The 13,108-nt window shown below is 46.1% G+C and overlaps 1 long non-coding RNA gene across 2 annotated transcripts in view; it reads right to left on the bottom strand.

Moving 5' to 3' along the window:
- LOC108538512 (uncharacterized) overlaps positions 1 to 2,577 on the bottom strand; it is a 30,307-nt gene extending 27,730 nt beyond the window's left edge. For both annotated transcript variants that reach the window (XR_001888098.1, XR_001888094.1), the window contains exon 1: positions 2,193 to 2,577. This is a non-coding gene — a long non-coding RNA (uncharacterized LOC108538512). The remainder of the gene's footprint in view (positions 1 to 2,192) is intronic.
- Between the last annotated feature and the right edge of the window lie 10,531 nt (positions 2,578 to 13,108).

The raw sequence follows: 13,108 nt of genomic DNA on the forward strand, positions 1-13,108 counted from the left end.
AAAAAAAAAAAAAAAAAAAAAAAAAAAAAAAAAAAAAAAAAAAAAAAAGAAAAAAAATTAGCTGGGTGTGGTGGTGGGCACCTGTAATCCCAGCTACTCGAGAGGCTGAGGCAGGAGAATCATTTGAACCTGGGAGGTGGCGGTTGCAGGGAGCCGAGATCGCACCACTATATTCCAGCCTGGGTGACAGAGTAAGACTCGGTCTCAAAACAAAAGAAACGAAAAATGTCCTTCCCTGCTCCTGGCACTCTCCCCGCCCTAGCCTCCTGGGCATGCTATCTCTCAACAAGACCCAGTCTGCCCCAACCTGAGGTGTTGCTAGACCAGCTGCCCAAACAGGAAACTTTATATAATTCTGTAACCCTGACCTTGAGTCCTGAATCTTCCCCTTCTGTAAACAGGCCATTCAACCCAGGAAGACCTGCAGACCTGGCTGGGACACATTTTGAAAAACACACACATTGTTAAAAATGTTGAAAAAGTCCCTAGGTCTAAGAGGAAGTGATCTGTCTGACTAACAGTAGAAATCACTTCATATAAAGTAATGGAACAAATGGAAATTTAATCCTAACAGATGTAAGTGCCAGGGCAGTCACTTGTCTACACGGATGACTTGATTGCACCTGTTGGAAAGGCTGGGAAAATGAGCCGTGAAATCCTGATCACATTCCCTACTGGAAGCAACACTCCTGCCTTGCAAATTAGTAAGCCTGATGTTCTCAACATCCTGACTTCAACATGTGTGCCCTAGTTCTGTGCAGGCTATGACTCACCTTAGCTACTGGTCAAATGATTCTTACTCAGAGCCCTACGTTTCTAATCTTTAGTGTTAAGTGGTCTAGGCACATATTAGCCAAATGTCTACCTTTTTATTTCCTCATGCCTGTTTCCCAGTCTGTGTCCTTTCAAGATATTCCTTTGAAATGACTGATTTCAGGCAAGAACTGGATTTACTTATGGTAGCCTTCAACTTCCTACTTAACTGCCAAACTTCAATGAAAGTCCAGATTAAAAGTTTTAGACCTCAGCCTCTGGCCCTGGGCCTTCTGAAATGACCTTCCTCCAAACACCATTTAATTTCCGCTAATTTAGTTAATGAATGGAACTTTCTGAAGAGAGCAGTTACTTTGATCTGAACCCCTTTCCTAGCTTCCAGTTAACATAGCCAGAGGGAGACAGAACGGGTGCTCTTTCCTCAATGGGTGCCCTCTCCTCCTGCGTGGCTGGAGCAGCTCCCTGCTGTAGTTACTCCTCTAAAACAGAGAGAGCTGCAGAAAGCAGTTCCCAAAAGGAAGAAGGCAGGTTACAAATACTACCGTTCGCATTTTCGTGGGTGCTTCCCCCCACATAGAGATGAAAGCGTTGAGGTGGGGCTTGGAGGCACACTCTCTGGGTAGCTGGGCCTGCAGTCTGAAAATCCTAAGTAATCCTCACAAATAGGCTAACTGGAAGCCAGCAATACAAATGAGCAGTGCTTCTGGCCTGAGAGAAAAGTGTCTGCATTCAAAGTACACCTTCAGATAAAAATGGAAAATGCCAGTCCCACCCTGCAGGAATCCTCAGTTTCTGGGCTGTTTATCCTCACTGCCATCCACCCTACGCTTGGCTGTGACTAGGATGTGAAGAAAGAGATTGGGTGGGAAAAGGCTACCGCAGTTCTTGCTCTGTTTAACTCACCACCTTAAAAAACATGGCCTTGGCTGCTGCTTTAAAACAACAGCGCCGGGCGCGGTGGCTCAAGCCTGTAATCCCAGCACTTTGGGAGGCCGAGGTGGGCGGATCACGAGGTCAGGAGATCGAGACCATCCTGGCTAACACGGTGAAACCCCGTCTCTACTAAAAATACAAAAAACTAGCCGGGCGAGGTGGCGGCTCCTGTAGTCCCAGCTACTCGGGAGGCTGAGGCAGGAGAATGGCGTGAACCCGGGAGGCGGAGCTTGCAGTGAGCTGAGATCCGGCCACTGCACTCCAGCTTGGGCGACAGAGCGAGACTCCGTCTCTAAAAAAAAAAAAAAAAAAGCAACGAAAATCCCCAGCCCCGACCCAGAGATTTAACCCTGCAGCTAAGGTGAAGTTTTTGTTAAGGTGGTAAGGTAAAAAAGCAAGCCATTCTTAGCCTTGACTTCCAGTCTTTATGCTTTTCGGAAGACAAGTCCAGCGAAGACCTCCACCCCTTCCAAACAGCGACTTACCTCGTAGCCGATCCACAGATTGCAAAGTACGGATGTGATGTTCCAGGCTTGGCCACAAGGGGACACTCGAGAGTAGGACTGCCCGCGTCAATGCTTTGTTTTTTACTCACTTTTGGTTGGGAGGGAGGGAGTGGGGTGTGGGAGTGGTGGGGGAGATGCTGGCTTTAAAAAAAAGTCCATTTGTTCCCTGAAATTGTGCCACTTGCCCTTTTATAAGTCAAAGGTTGCCACGTTACCTGTTGCCAGGTTCCTGAGAGTGGTTGGGGAAAATGTGCGCGAGAGAGGCACAGCATAGTCCTTTAGCTTGGTAGGTTTCAAGCTCTTTGGACTGGGCTGGCGCTGACATTTGCAGGGCAGCTGCTGTGGATTGCCTGCGCATTGTTTGGTCGTAGTTCTAACAGAGGAGTGGCTGCGTCTGACATCATTTCCAGGCATGAAGTGCCTGGGGCTTTTTTTTTTTTTTTTTTTTCTTTAATGACTCTAACTTTCTGATCCCTCCCTGCCTGGATTTTTGTACAGTAGATGCACTGTGCAAAACAGCCTCCACTCAGGAAGCCCAAGTTTTGTAGCAACTTGTTAAAACAACTTGGGTGCTTTTTTAAAAAAATAAAGTTGTGACTCTGAAACAAACCTTTCCATTCTTCCTCCTTTCTGAGAACAAAGTTGCGTTTGATTAGCAGCGCAGCCAGTGCTTTCAGAAAGATCTACTCTCCCCAGAAGAGGCGGCTGCTATCAGTTGAATGGATCTCTAAGCCAGACATGCCGAGGCTTGGGGCATTTGTCTGGTGTTAGGAAGTGTCTGGAATACTAGTAACTACCAACTGGCGTGTCTTATGACTACAGGAATTATTACACTACCCTCCATCTCATTCACATCCCGTCTCCTCCCCTTACACACACACAAGCATACTTTTTTCTACTTTAAAAAAAGTTGAGCAAGTCATCTTGTGGTTTCCGTGGAGGATGTGACTGGGAGAGAAGACTGTGGGATACCTTGTGTCTCCCATGGGGGCCGGGAATCATGGTGTATGCCCCACCCCAACAGCCTCTGATCTTTGCTTTCTCACCACTGACCGCCACACTTTGGGTGGCCTGTAAATGTGAAGCTGTAAATATTTTGAAATAAGGTAGTGATTTTTCCATGTGCATTTTGTTTTGTGGCATTTCTCTCCTGCTGTCTTTTAAAAGTTGCAACTGTGCACCCCTTGTTGACCACTCCAAATTCATTCACTCACTGAAACTTTGGTGAGTTCCTGCAGAGTGAGGAGGGCTGTGCACAAAGGAGTCTCTCGTGGAAGGCATGGTGCTTTAGTGAACAAGGTGTTTAATAGAGAGTGTTTACTGGCGGGGGCGAGGGCGGGGGGTGCCGGGATAAACAGAGGTGGTTTGAGTTAATGGTCAGATGGGATTTGGAGCCCTGAGTACTCTTAACTCTGTCACTGAGTCTGTAGATGAGTTAAAGATGTCCATTGCCTGCTCTGAGCCTTAATATTTTCATCAGTCAAATGGGGATAGTGGGATCTTTCACATATGTGAGATCATGTCTATTTTTTTTTTTTCTTTTTTTTTTTTTTTTTTTTTTTGAGGCAGAGTCTTGCTCTGTCACCTAGGCTGGAGTGCAGTGGCACAGTCATGGCTCATTGCAGCCTCCACCTCCCAAGCTCAAGTGATCCTCCCACCTTAGCCTACTGAGTAGCTGGGACTTCAGGCGTACACCATCATGACCAGCTAGTTGTTGTTTTTGGGTTTTTTTTAAGACAAGGTCTCACTCTGTTGCCCATGCTGGCCTCGAACTCCTGGGCTAAAGCGATCCTTATGCCTCAGCCTCCCAAAGTGCTGGGATTACAGGTGTGAGCCACCACACCCAGGCCCCATGTCTATTAAGTTCTTAGTACAGTGTCCAGTACACAGAGTAAGGATCTGCTCTCTGGTGATTAGGAAGATCTAATGGCATGTCACGGATCTGGACTAAATCTCATCTCATCATCTTTGTTGTTGCCAGGGTTTGTGCATTTTTCCCGGTGGAGGACTGCAGCCAGACTGCTGATTTGTCTGGCATTTGCTGGAAAGTGAGGCCTGCATAACACATCACCACGAGGAGCAGGAGCCCTATGATGCACTATTAAGTGCACAACTTTGGGGTCTGCTTGGCTGGAAGCAGGAGCAGCAAACTTGTCTATTAGTAATTTTGTCCTCATCGGTGCCAGATGCTTTCCCAAGATGCCAGCACGTTCATCATTGCTACCAGACAGCCTCATTGGAGCTCTTTTTCTGGCCTCCTTTTTTGACTTCTTTCTTCAGTTCTTTAGCATCATTGTCTGTGGGACCCTCCCTAGTTTGCAAATTCTTGTCTAGATTTCAGTCATTATCATAACCATCCAATTTGAAAGAAATCTTGTCATCTAGTTGAGCCACCTATCAGATGTTGGTACAATTGCTGTAACTTCCCAGCCAAAACATGTGCTGGTCTGTGCTTGAACAGGGGCTGAGAACTCCCTCTGCTGTGAGGTCCTCGGATTCCTTCTGTGGACGGACAATGAATGCCTGGAGAATTATTCTTTATGCCTCTCTGAGCTCTTGCCTTTGCTGTTCCTTTGGGGACTTATACAAAGCAGGCCCATGCCATCCTGTAAGCAAGAGCCCTCCAAATAATTGAAAACCCCCCTTTCTTCTCTTCCAAATGAAACACTTCGTCTTTTTATTTTTGTTTTTTATTTTTTTACATAGTCTTGCTCTGTCGCCAGGCTGGAGTGGCGTGATCTTGGCTCGCTGCAACCTCGATCTTTCGGGCTCAAGCAGTCCTTCCGCCCCAGCCTTCCAAGTAGCTGGGACTACAGGTGCCACTTACTTGGAAGGCTGGGGCAGGATGCTACCACTCCTGGATAATTGTGTGGAGATGCGTTTCACCATGTTGCTCTAGCTGGTCTCAAACTCCTCAGCTCGAAGAGATCCTCCCGCCTGGACCTCTCAAAGTGCTGGGATCACAGAAATGAGCCACCGCAATAGGCCTAGGTCTGTACTTCTAATCCGACATGCCTTTCCTGAAACAGACACCTTACCTGACATTACAACCATAAGTCCAATCGTTCCCATTCTGTATTTCTACAATAGAAATATGTTTATGTCCCTAGTTTAGGTCCTTCCATGTTTCTTTTTTTTCTTTTGGCCTCTTCACATCATTTCAGCCTGTGGCTTCAAATTACGTCTTGAATATATTCTTAATCTCACTCATACTACCTCTGCCCTGTTCTCTGGATTTGCAAATGTTCTTTTCAGTGCTTCTCAGACTATCTCTGGTGAGGGACCAGTTTGTTTGTTTGCCCTCAATTTGTTGCAGATCAGTGCTTTGGTAAAATGCAACAAAAAAGAATTACTAGAAAGAGGAATTTTTTTTAAGACATACAAAAAACCCTTAGTTTTTTGTTTTTTGTTTTAGATTCAACAGGTAAAACACTCTATAAAATTCCTATAAAAGTTCATAAAGATAGTGTGGACCCGAAGAGTGGGCAGCAGCAAGATTTATTGTGAAAAGCGAAAGAACAAACCTTCCACAGCATGCCAGACAACCCCATCAGATTGTGGCTAGATTGCCACTGCTGGCTGGAGTGGCCAGCTTTTATTTCCTTATTTGTCCCCACCCACATCCTGCTGATTGGTCCATTTTACACAGTGCTGATTGGTGCATTTACAATCCATTAGCTAGACACAGAGCGCTGATTGGTGCGTTATTATAGAGTGCTGATTGGTGTATTATTACAGAGTGCTGATTGGTGCATTTACAATCCTTTAACTAGACACTGAACACTGATTGGTGCGTTTTTACAGAGTGCTGATTGGTGCATTTACAATTCTTTAGCTAGACAGAAAAGTTCTCCAAGTCCCTACTGGACCCAGGAAGTCCAGCTGGCTTCACCTCTCCGTTCTTGCTGGGAATGGTGGCTCACGCCTCTAATCCCAGCACTTTGGGAGGCCGAGGCAGGTGAATCACCTGAGATCAGGAGTTTGAGACTAGCCAGGCCAACATGGTGAAACCCTGTCTCTACTAAACCCACAAAAATTTGCCAGGCATGGTGGCGCATGCCTGTAATCCCACCTACTCAGGAGGCTGAGGCAAGAGAATTGCTTGAACCCAGGAGGCAGAGGTTGCCCTGAGCTGAGATCGCACCATTGCACCTGGGTGACAAGAGTGAAACTCCGTCTCAAAAAAAAAAAAAAGAGAGAACGTCTTTAAACAAATCAGATGTTTCACTCACTGTATAGAAGCTGCTCGTTTTCTCTTTTTCTCTTTCTCATTTTCTCTTTCTGTTTTGACCGGACAAGACAAACATATTGGCTGGTGTTTCACCCTCCTTAAGCCTCACTCTTACCTATCACACACCCGCTGGTGCTCAGACCTTCTCAGTGGGTTCTAAATCTTTCCTGGCACTGAATCCTGAGAGTAGAACTGAAACAAACAAAACACCCTTAGGGGAGAAGCGAGGGTTTAGGGCTTAGATAGCAAATCTAGGAAAGGGTGATGTTGGGGAAAACGGAAGGATTTCGTTGTATGAGCTTTGGAGTGCAGAAGAATTGGAAAATGAAGAAGGGGACGATGGAGAAGTGTGAGTTGTGATTTGAATCTCCTTTCCTCTCCTTCAAACGGCAATCTTAAGCCGGGCATGGTGGCATGCGCCTGTTGACCCACCTATTCAGGAGGCTGAAGGGGGAAGATCTCTTGAACCAGGGAGTTCAAGGCGTTTCAGCTAGATGGAGTCCTTTCAACCAGATGAGGAAAAAATCATTTCATTTGCAATGAACACAAAACACAGCACAATGAGACCCTGTCTGTAGTTGGAAAAAAAAAAGCAATCATGAAGATTTGAATTCCTTTCACCTTCCTAGTCCATGACTGGACAGTGTTGCTCACCGCAGTGAAGCCTCATAATAACGAGTAACGCCCCTCCTCATAACAGCATGGAAGATGGTTCCTATCCTAAAGCTTCATAATAACGAGTCATGTCCCTCCGTATAACAGCGTGGGAAATAGTTCCTGTCCTCCATTCAGCTCCCTTATTCAAAGTGAGGGGGATCTCAAAATGTTATCTCCTTTGGGTGTTGGGGGCAGGACCACCCTGTTGGAGAAGTCGTGTCTCCAGTATTCTCCCTGTCCAATCTAACCATGGTAGATTTCAAGCATTACTGGAGCTCTGCCAATGTCCCTGTTGAACAAGGTATCCAGAGTTATCCCGATAGATAGCGAAGATCAGCTGACAACAGCCACCAGGTGGCGTACAATTGCAGTTGGCCTGGGGAGTGTAGGAGTCACATTGGAGGCTCAGGTCCCCAAGGTCAGTCATGCGTTGGGAACGATGTGACCTAGCCCCGCGCCCTCCCACCCACATCATCACACTTATCACATCATGGCAGGAGTTTTACTGTATGTCATAGCAAATCAAATGATTCTATATTTGGCTGCATATCTAGCTTTTTTTTTTTGGATGGGGAGTGTTTAGTTTTGTTTTCTAATTGAGTAGAGGCAGGATCTCGTTATCTTGCCCAGGCTGGTCTGCAACTTCTGGACTCAAGCAGTCCTCCCACCTTAGCCTCCCCAAACGCTGGGATGACAGGTGTGAGCCACTGTGCCTGTCCTCAGTGTCCAGTTTGGATTATCCACACTGAAAGAAGAAACCAGGGAGAGCTAACAAGAAGCAATACGTAATCCAAAAGGTCAGACATTTGATGTTGGAATATGTTATTTAGCTTCTTGAAATATCAGTGGGTGGAATGTCCTGAGAATCCATTTTGAACAAAATAATGAGTTCACATTGTAAAGACATGTCTTAGGAGAAGTGGAACAATGCTCTAGTTTCATTCGATTTTAATAGGGAGAGGTTCTATCCAATTTATGGCTCCCACCCACTCTGGGTCTTCAGCTGAATGACTGACATGAGCATTACTCCGAGCAGGGCTACCATCACTAATGCCTCTCTGAGAACCAGAGCTGCACCAAGGTTTGGATACAAGAAACTAAAGTGAGCAAGGCAAAGTATTTACAATGTATATGCATTGGCATTGTTTAGCCAGAGGCTTAGCTTTGGGCTAATGGGAAGAACCTGAGGCTGGCTGGTTCCGCTCCTGGTTCCGCACCTTGCAGGCACTGTATTTTCCCTGAGTCGCATTTCCTGTCAGGTGCATTAGCTAAAAAATGAGGAAGTTGACTGCTTATTGTTGAGCTGCATTCAAATGATAAAGATGGGCCAGGCATGGCATAGTGGCTCATGCCTCTAATGCAGCACTTTGAGAGGCTGAGGTGGGAGGATCACTTGAAGCCAGGGGTTCCAGACCAGCCTGGGCAACACAACTCCATCTCTACAAAAAATAAAAAATTAGCTGGATGTGGTGGTGCACACCTGTAGTCCCAGCTGCTCAAGAGACTGAAGTGGGAGGATTGCTTGAGCCTGGGAGATAGAGGCTGCAGTGAGCCATGATGGTGCCACTGCCCTCCTACCTGGTGACAGAGTGAAACCCTATCTCTTAAAAAAATTAAAAAGGAGGTAAAGATGTGTGTTTCATGAGTCAGCATAGATGGGAAGTTCTCCTGGGCTGGGCCTCTGCCAGTCACCCACCCAGGGAATGAGAGGCAACTGCCTCTGTGTCATGCACCTTGTCTTCCCCTCTCCCAGAGTCCATATGATATTGTATGTGACATTTGCTTGATTTATTCCTCCAATACTCAGGCAATCCCTGCGAAATAGCCAAACATTATTATCTCCATCTATTTTATGGTTAAGGAAATTACTCCAAATCACAGGCCACTGAAACAGCAGGACAGCATAATGGGGTCCTTTTGTTTATTGTTCATTATAGGGTGTTTCCTTTGAGTGGCCAAAGGAAACATCTCAGTGTTGAAGCAAGTATTTCATTCAGTGAGATGGTCCAAGTTGGCAGCTAGAACGGTAGGTAACAAGTTGGGACTGCGTGGCCAGGTCTAGCTGATGTGATGGAGCCACGGTGACACCACCTGCGAGAGTGGGTGGGCTGGGGTGGGCTGGGTAGGAAATGATGGAAGCATAATTATTTGAATGAATTTATAATAGCTGCTTAAGGAATTGTGCTTGACTGACCAGAGTCCCACTTGGAAACTTAATTCGTTTTTGATCTTTATTTTCTAAAATCATGCTTTACAAATGAGAAACTGAAAGCCAAAGTATAAAGCTTCTTCAAAACCCTCAGCATTGTAATCAAATGGCTAGATGGTGGGGCTTAGACTGCTGCTGGGAGCCTCCAAATAGACCTTGACTCCCTTGTACAGGTCCAAAATTGTACTCAGCAGCCTAGATTCAGGCCCCCACCCTTTTTTTAGACCGAATCTCGCTCTGTCGCCTAGGTTGGAGTGCAAGGGCACGATCTCAGCTCACCTCAACGTCCGCCTCCCAGGTTGAAGCGATTCTCCTGCCTCAGCCTCCCGAGTAGCTGGGATTACAGGCATGCACCATCACACCCAGCTAATTTTTGTATTTTTAGTAGAGACGAGGTTTCACCATGTTGGCCAGGCTCGTCTCAAACTCCTGACCTCAGGTGATCCACCTGCCACAGCCTCCCAAAGTGCTGGGATTACAGGCGTGAGCCACCACACCCAGTCAGATTCAGGCCCTTGACTTGACCAAGTTGCCCTAAAGGAAGACACTTTAGGGAGTGGCTCATACAGACGAAGCCCATGAAGACTGATTTATTAACTAGCATGTGGATTAATTTCTACAATAGGAGACTTTTGTACAGTGTAAATACGCTCAGTGAGTAGTTCTGCTCAAAAACAAGCGAAAATTCAACAAAAGAAGTTTATATAGTGAGCGCTTATCCAAAAAAAGACAGAGAGAGAGAGAGGCAAGGTGGAAGGGAAGAAGGAAGACAGAGAGGAGGAGGAGGGGAAAGACAAGAAAGAGGGAGATGGAGAGAGAGAGAATGAAAAGGAAGGATGACAAGACAGGAAGACAGAGAAAAGTAAAAGACTGAAGGAGGGAAGGAAGGAAAGAAGGGAAGGAGGGGGGAAACAGAGGGACAGAGAGAGAAAAGAAGGGAGGGAGGAGGGAGGAAAGGAAGGAAGGAAGGAAGGAAGGAAGGAAGGAAGGAAGGAAGGAAGGAAGGAAGGAAGGAAGGTCAGACAGAAAGACAGAGAGAAAGGTGGGAAGTGGATGGGCCCGGTGGCTCACCCCTGTAATCCCAGCACTTCTATTTGTCTGTCTATCAAGATACAGGTAACAGTCTCCTTTTCTGTCCTTTGAAAGGAGGCCTAAGGGAGAGGATCTCTTGAGCCCAGGAATTCAAGACCAGCCTGGGCAACACAGAGAGACCTCCTCTCTATTTGTGAGAAAACATTTTTAAGGGAAGGAGGGAGAGAGAAAAGGAAGGAAGGAAGGAAGGAGGGAGGGAGGGAGGGAGGGAGGGAAGGAAGGACGGAAGGACGGAAGGACGGAAGGAAGGAAGGAAGTGGGCTTCCATAAGCAAGTTGTAGCAGCTATGATGGCGTGTGTACCCTTCTCACCTAGACACCTCGTCCTTGTTATTAGGATCAGAACACGCATCCTCACAACCTCTTTGCTTTTTTTCTTTTTCCATGTTTATTATCAACCACTAGAATCTCTTCTAATGAGTTACCTTGCTTAACGTTAGCTATATTTAGTGTTTTCCTTGAAGGCAGAGACTCCCCTCACCTTCTCTCTGTGCCTATACACTCTGTTGGCTGGGAAGGTTTCGACAGAGGGCTAATCATGTCTCGTTTATGTTGATTCCAATTAATTTCCATTTCAGAAACTTCCATTTCAGAAATTGGTATTTCCCAGTGTTTTCCTCCCTCGGTTTGTGGAGGTGTCACCTCAGAGGAGACCCAAACCACCTCCGGAAAGCAGGGGTCTCAGCCTGTCAGTGGAACTTTTTTTCCTGTTAAATGTCTCAGTGTGTTTCGTGTGCCCTAATTTCCAATGGCTGTCAGTTACAATATCAGAAATTAAAACCCACGCAGAAATCACAGTGTCTTTGTTTTCACTGTCTTCCAGTGTCATCTTGCATTACAACATATAAGAAGACACCACCTCCAGTCCCACCCAGAACTACCACGAAACCTTTCATTTCTATCACAGCCCAGAGTAGCACAGAGTCAGCCCAGGATGCCTACATGGACGGACAGGGCCAGCGAGGAGATATTATCAGCCAGTCTGGACTCAGCAACTCCACCGAGAGCCTGGACAGTATGAAGGCTCTGACCGCCGCCATCGAAGCTGCAAACGCCCAGATCCATGGCCCTGCCAGTCAACACATGGGTAATAACACTGCCACCGTCACCACCACGACTACCATAGCCACCGTCACCACGGAGGACAGGAAGAAGGACCACTTTAAGAAAAATCGATGCCTGTCTATCGGGATACAGGTAACAGCCTCCCTTTCTGTCCTTTGAAATAGGAACTTAAAACTAAGGAATGTTAACACTTTTTCTTTCCCCGGAAGATTTGCTTTCTTGCCGCTTGGAATCATATACCTATGTGTAGGACCAGATTTTCAAGTGATTGGCTGTGGACTCCGTATATTGTTAAATGTGACCAAGATTATTAAAGTATTTTCTTTTTTTTTTTTTTTTTGAGACGGAGTCTCGCTCTGTCGCCCGGGCTGGAGTGCAGTGGCCGGATCTCAGCTCACTGCAAGCTCCGCCTCCCGGGTTCCCGCCATTCTCCTGCCTTAGCCTCCCGAGTAGCTGGGACTACAGGCGCCCGCCACCTCGCCCGGCTAGTTTTTTTGTATTTTTTAGTAGAGACGGGGTTTCACCGTGTTAGCCAGGATGGTCTCGATCTCCTGACCTCGTGATCCGCCCGTCTCGGCCTCCCAAAGTGCTGGGATTACAGGCTTGAGCCACCGCGCCCGGCTATTAAAGTATTTTCGTTGGAGACATTATTAGCAGCTATTATTTTTGTTCTCTAAATTGAATGTGTGACTCAAACTGCAGGATAATTCAAAGAACATGAACACAATCAAACATGAGGTTCTTTTAATTCCTAACACACATTTCTATTTTTAGAAAAAAGAGTGGACTTGCAAGAATAGCCGGGGTCATCGAGCCACATAACAGTATGTTCAACACTATTGAATGACCATATGAGAACAAAAATGCGAACCACTTCCCATAGATGTGGGAGTGAAGGCGAGCAAGACCAAAGTGACTGATAGTGTGGAAAGCAATAACTCACATCACAGCATCATGAGGAAAGAATGTGCACTAGTTTCAGCCTAATCAAGCATTTCATGAAAATGGTAGAAAATTCAGTAGGCTTCTCAGTTCAGTTCACTGTTTTTCTGCTTTTCAAAGATAAGATCAAACTGATTCCACCTTGTTTCTTTTACATCTGTTTAGCTTGGGTTACCCTGCTAGAAATGTTCTTCTATCAAAGCAGAGAAATCATCGTCTCTCTCCATTTTTTTTGTGCTGTATCAGTCTGAGGGTACCCTTTGAAAAATAACTTCTCAATTTGCTGTTGAATAAATCCATCCACATTGAACCCACTCTAAGTCTAATTTAAAAGCCAGGTGTGGCCAGGCACAGTGGCTCACGCCTGTAATCCCAACACTTTGGGAGGCTGAGGCGGGTGGGTCACCTGAGGTCGGGAGTTCGAGACCAGCCTGACCAACATGGAGAAACTCCGTCTCTACTAAAAATACAAAATTAGCCAAGTGTGGTGGTGCATGCCTATAATCCCAGCTACTCCAGGAGGCTGAGGCAGGAGAATGGCTTGAACCCAGGAGGCAGAGGTTGCTGTGAGCCGAGATCGCGCCATTGCACCCCAGCCTGGGCAACAAGAACAAACCTCCATCTCAAAAAAATAAAATTAAAAAAATTTTTAAAATGACGGTTTTAACTATTCTTTTTTTTTTTTTTTTTTTTTTTTTTT

This window comes from Rhinopithecus bieti, unplaced genomic scaffold, assembly GCF_001698545.2.
Source record: "Rhinopithecus bieti isolate Rb0 unplaced genomic scaffold, ASM169854v2 scaffold_15197, whole genome shotgun sequence".
Taxonomy (NCBI): domain Eukaryota; kingdom Metazoa; phylum Chordata; class Mammalia; order Primates; family Cercopithecidae; genus Rhinopithecus; species Rhinopithecus bieti.